This window comes from Capricornis sumatraensis, chromosome 6 (assembly GCF_032405125.1).
Source record: "Capricornis sumatraensis isolate serow.1 chromosome 6, serow.2, whole genome shotgun sequence".
Classification (NCBI taxonomy): Eukaryota; Metazoa; Chordata; class Mammalia; order Artiodactyla; family Bovidae; genus Capricornis; species Capricornis sumatraensis.
Genome location: NC_091074.1, coordinates 24882624 through 24888269, shown reverse-complemented (window position 1 = coordinate 24888269; position 5646 = coordinate 24882624).

Here is a 5646-nt window from a genome sequence, read left to right as displayed (position 1 = left end):
ATTATAATGGTAAAGGATAGTAGTTACTAGGTGAGCTATGATACATCTATCTTTGCCTGTATGACTGCTTTAGAAATAACATTTGATCTATAACTAAGGTCATGTCAAAGTAAACCATTTTACTTAAAATAAAGAACTTTATCTACACCTTGTCAGGAGGGCTCAGAGACCGATGAAAAGCAAAAAATAAAATACTCTAATTTTAGAGTGTTGTATGAGCACTTTTATCATGATGTCAAGAATGAATATACAGCGTTTGGCAAAATGCCTAACTGTAAGTATGTGCAGAAATCGTTTAACACAAAGACAGTCCTTGTGTATTTTTTATTTTAGAAATTCATTTAGGGAATATTCACAGTTTTAAATGTGCTGTCTCAACTTAATAGACTTTAGAGATTACACTCAGTATAAGTTGTATAGCTTGCTTAAAATATTCACTGCTGGGACTTCCCTGGTGGTCCAGTGGTTAGGATACCATGTTCCCAATGCAGGGAGCGTGGGTTCAATCCCTGGTCAGGGAACTAGGATCCTGCAGCCCACATGACTCAGTCGGAAAAAAAAAAAAATCCATTGTTACAGATACGATTTAAATACTTTAAAATGACAGAATATAGGAATATAATTTGAATAGAAACTGTAATGATGCTAAGATAATTAATAACAGCAAACTTTAGAGGCCAAGGAGATGCATTAAGTAAACACATACTCATACCAGTATACTGTAACATGTTCTTTTGTTCTTCCTTTTTGGATAAAAAAGGTGAATAATCATAAAGGTAATACTGCCATTCAAACATTTCAAAATTGTATTGAAAATAAAAAACACTTCTTAAGTGGAATTGAGCCCTGGAACAAAATCTGGTTAGATTATAGCACAACCTTTTACTTAATTGTGAAAACTGTTCTATTATAGGCCACTAACTACGTTCAACGGAAAAGGCAATGGCACCCCACTCCAGTACTCTTGCCTGGAAAATCCCATGGACAGAGGAGCCTGGTGGGCTGGAGTCCATGGGGTTGCTAAGAGTAGGACACAACTGAGCAACTTCACTTTCACTTTTCACTTTCATGCACTGGAGAAGGAAATGGCAACCCACTCCAGTGTTCTTGCCTGGAGAATCCCAGGGACAGGGGAGCCGGTGGGCTGCCGTCTATGGGGTCGCACAGAGTTGGACATGACTGACGCGACTTAGCAGCAGCAGCAGCAGCAGCAAGTACGTTCAATCTTACTGCTAGTAACATCAGAAAGAAAATAAAGGATGAAGATTATGTTGAATTGTTTAGCTTTAAATCTTACTAGAAGAAATAACTTAAGAAATTAAAGTCACAGAGAAGTATAGTTAAGAGAGCAGTAAAATGAATTTGCTAACAGTTAAAGTCATCATCTTTGGCAAAGAAAATTCATATATACAGAAATGGCTTGAAATCAAGAGTCTTTCATCAATATATCTTTTTACATGTAGTGCTGGCTACACCAGACAGTTATGAAACAAGAGTTTTGAGGTAAGCCAGGATCCAAACTGGGTGACACAGTGGCTTGCCACACTCCTGTAAACAAAGAACAGGGTTCATGAGGGTATACCCAATATACTTGCTGAAAATAATTCAACACATGCAGACACAGAGATTAATTACCACATGTTCAAACTGTTAGCACAGGGGTAGTTTTAAAAATGTTTTGCGTTTTTTAAACCTCTGCTAAAAATCAGTCGTCTCTTCTCTGGTTGATATTTAGAAAGTTGGTTGGCCTTTACTGCTGTTGTAAATAAGAACTCAACCATCATTAGGCCCACATTTCTCATAACCATGCTTTCTGTTTATTACCTCCCAATCCTAAAAGGGGGCTTCCCTGGTCGTTCAGACTGTAAAGCATCTGCCTGCAATGTGGGAGACCTGGGTTCGATCCCTGGGGCGGGAAGATCCTCTGGAGAAGGAAATGGCAACCCACTCCAATACCCTTGCCAGGAAAATCCCATGGATGGAAGAGACTAGTAGGCTATAGTCCATGGGGTCACAAAGAGTCAGACATGACTGAGTGACTTCACAATCCTAAGAGAGGGCTTCCCAGATGGCGAGGTGGTAAAGAATCTGTTTGGCAATGCAGGAGACTCAACAGACTTGGGTTCAATCCCTGGGTTGGGAAGACTCCCTGGAGGGAGAAATGGCAACCCACTCCAGTATTCTAGTCTGGTAAATTCCATAGAGAGTGCACACACACACACCCATCTCTCACAGCTCCAGTTTCTCAAATAGGCAGGCTAACGTACTACTCCTTAGAATTACTTAATTAAAACAGAAAAATAGGAGTCTTTGGTTTTTTCTTTCTCTGAAAATTAATTTGGATTGCTAACAGAGCCAGAAAAAAAAAAAACAACAAAAAATGACATTGTTTTATTAACTTTATAAGGTGGGAGGAAAAAACCCTTTATCTCCTATGTAATTGTTCCCTGGGGGAGGTTACTGCTAGCCTACTGTGCACAATCTATCACTTCTCTTGTTTTCATTTCATAGAGTACATTCATCATGATGTTAGTTTCCAACTGATTCAGGGCTTTCCTAGACGGACAAGGTGCCGGCAATACTATCTGTGTCACATAACACCATCGTATTTCAAGTATTCTGACTCCAGGCTATTAATTCCCCATACATTATATTCCTGCTTCTGTGACTTTTCCAACGTCTCAGATCATTAGTAAGATATAACAGTATTTTCCAAGCTCTTTGTACAAATTAAAATGCCAGATGGATTGACCCCTCCTTGCTTTGGATCACAAGATGAGAACAGTCTGAATCGGAATTTATCCACTGGCCACGGTCAGACTGTTTTCACTAAATCCTAACAATCTCCATTGTTTTGGAAAGGGCCACCTCTCTAGGGCAAGTGCATGACCTTCCAGTCTCCTGAATACAGAAGCCTGGTGGAGATCACCAGGGCCAGTCAGACCCTGTGTGGTCAAAGCAGACGTGTAATCACGGCACTTCTTTCTGCAACTGATGCCATCAGTCAAGTGATACCCAAATCATAATGGTCACTTCCTTTAAGTCTGTGCAATCTCGGAGAAGAGAAGTAAACAGGTCATGAACCACAGAACGGGAGCAAAACCCAGTCTAGAATTGCTGCACCAAATTCCAAGACATCAGCAATCCTTAGAAACCTCGAAACCGAGACAATTCTGTAAGCCAGCAGTTTGATCCCAGCCCACCCCAACCCGCTTCATCCTCTCTCGGACCCCGACTCGGTCCGGAGCAGCCGCGCGCCGCCAGCTCTCTGGCCTTCCCCGGGCCAGGCCTCTTGGTGCCCGAGGCTCCTTCCCCTCGAGCTCGTGCGGCACAGGGATCCGACGGATCGATCTCTTCGGATCTCACGCCAGGACCCCGGGAAAGAGCCAGCTCGGGGACTGCGGGCGGGAAAGCAGAAAAGGAGACGGAACCCTATGCCCCTATCTCTGCCGCTGCCGGAAAGTCCGGGGCCCGGATGCAGGCAACTCCACTAGTCGCCGGGCTGGAAAACCCGATGCCCGCTTTCGGTCAGGGGGGAAAGGGAAGACCCGCAGAGCCGAGCCCTGGGGAGAGCCTCCTCCTCCGCCCTTGTCGGATCCCAGCAACCGAAGCCCAAACAGCCACCTATACGCCGGCAACTCACTCACCCACTCGCCACCGCCTGCTGCTTCGCCGTCGCCGCCGCGAGCAAATGGACCGCAACCGCAGCCCCGCCCCCAGCTCTGGCCCCGCCCCCTGCCCCGCCCCCGTGAGCGTCGCGTCCCCGAACTGGCTTCACGCCACGGTCATTTCTCGCCTCGTGCTTTTCTCCTGGTTAAATTTTTTCCTGTCTTTGCTCGTTCACCCTCCGCGAATATAGTGAGAGCAAAGGGAGGAGAGAAACGGCGGGAAAAACAAAAACACACACTTCCTAAACACCCGTCCTTTCTGGGCCCCGCCCCCGTAAGGAAGGAACCGGGCAGCAGGGATGGTTGACGCATTAAGCGCCATCTTCCACGAGGGCGGAACAAGTTGCAGCACTACCATCTCCTCGTGGGACACCGTAGGTACGTCTTGGCGTTTTCGAAATACGATTACGAGGCCGGCGAGAGGAGGGGCGGGGACTTCTTGCTCTATCCCTTTGCTCAAATTCGGGCTCTAGAAACTTAGCGTAAGGAGTTAGCCGTGAAGATTTTATAGTTTACCCGGTGGGCTGCCGGGCCCCCAGAAAGTAAAGTCGAATTGATGGCTGTGAATTGTTTTGTTTGTGTTTGGCAGGTAGCGGGCGTTCAACAAATACTTGATGAATGAGTGGATTTCTTTTATTTATGACACAATTCAGTGTACTGTAACTTCACCCCAAGTGTCCTTAGGCAGTTTCCCTTCCCACAATATATAGTCACCGCAGCTTTGTCTTCTGTACATATAAGCATTTTCTCAGGCATGATTTTCACATCTTTAAAGATCCTATTAGCCAGTTGCACAATGTGAGTTGGGGTTTTACTAACCTTTCAAAATATATTTTATTATTCTCTGATGTGTTGTAAGATTTTTTTTTAATTTAAACCTCGAGTTAAATCAGCCTTTTGGTCTGCACATGTGCATATTCAGGTTATTTGCTGCAGATGAGTAGCACTAACATTTTAAATCTTTATAAATATCTTCATCGTTCAGAGGAAGAAATACACAAAATGATTCTCTCACACCTATACTCTCTGCGGAAATAGACCCCTTTGTGTTTTATGCTTATATCAAACACCAGAAAAGCTATCATTTGTCTAGTTACTACTGTGTCTCTGGTGGTGTGCTTCTCAGCCTACATAAAGAATTACGCCCAATCCTCCTAACATGTTTAGGATATAGATATCGTCATCCTTGTTTTACAGAGGATTTGACTAAGGTTCAGACAGATTACCCAAAACCATCCAGCCAGCGGATTCAGGCCAGTTTTGTGCAATTCTAAGCACCCACTGAGTTCTGAGGATACCAGGCTGATACTGAGTTGATGACAGTCTTTCTCAGATAACACCTAGGGGGGATAATACCAACACTTGCAGTTTAGAGTAAGATTGGGACTCAGAGTAAGTGCTTGAGAGAGGAATACAGTGCCAAGAGCAGTTTTTCCTACTTCAGCATTCTGCCTCAGGACAAGATAACTTTCCTTGTCTCCAATTCCTCTTGGAGACAATGGAAATTGTTTCTGGCTTTGTGCAACATCAACCCTAGAACAACTATGCTTCCTGTGAGAGATATAATCAAACACCAAGGCCTAAATTCTGCATGGCCATGAGAAATAAGATACATAATGAAAGTGGCTCTGTATGCAGGATGCTTTATAGTTAGTAAATGTGAGTTTTCCCCCCTCACATCTCATTGAACAATTTCTGTAGGTATTGTGCAACACTCCAGTGTTCTTGCCTGGAGAATCCCAGGGATGGCGGAGCCTGGTGGGCTACTGTCTATGGGGTAGCACAGAGTCGGACACGACTGAAGTGACTTAACAGCAGCAGCAGCAGCTTATATGTCTTTCAGTGAATCAGAACAAAAAAAAAAATCCAGTTGGAGGGACAAAACAGTTGTGACAGTATTGTGGTTTTTGGTATTTGCATACTCCAACGTGTAAAATAGGAAGACAGGTATCGTCACACATTGATTTCTTCAGCAAAC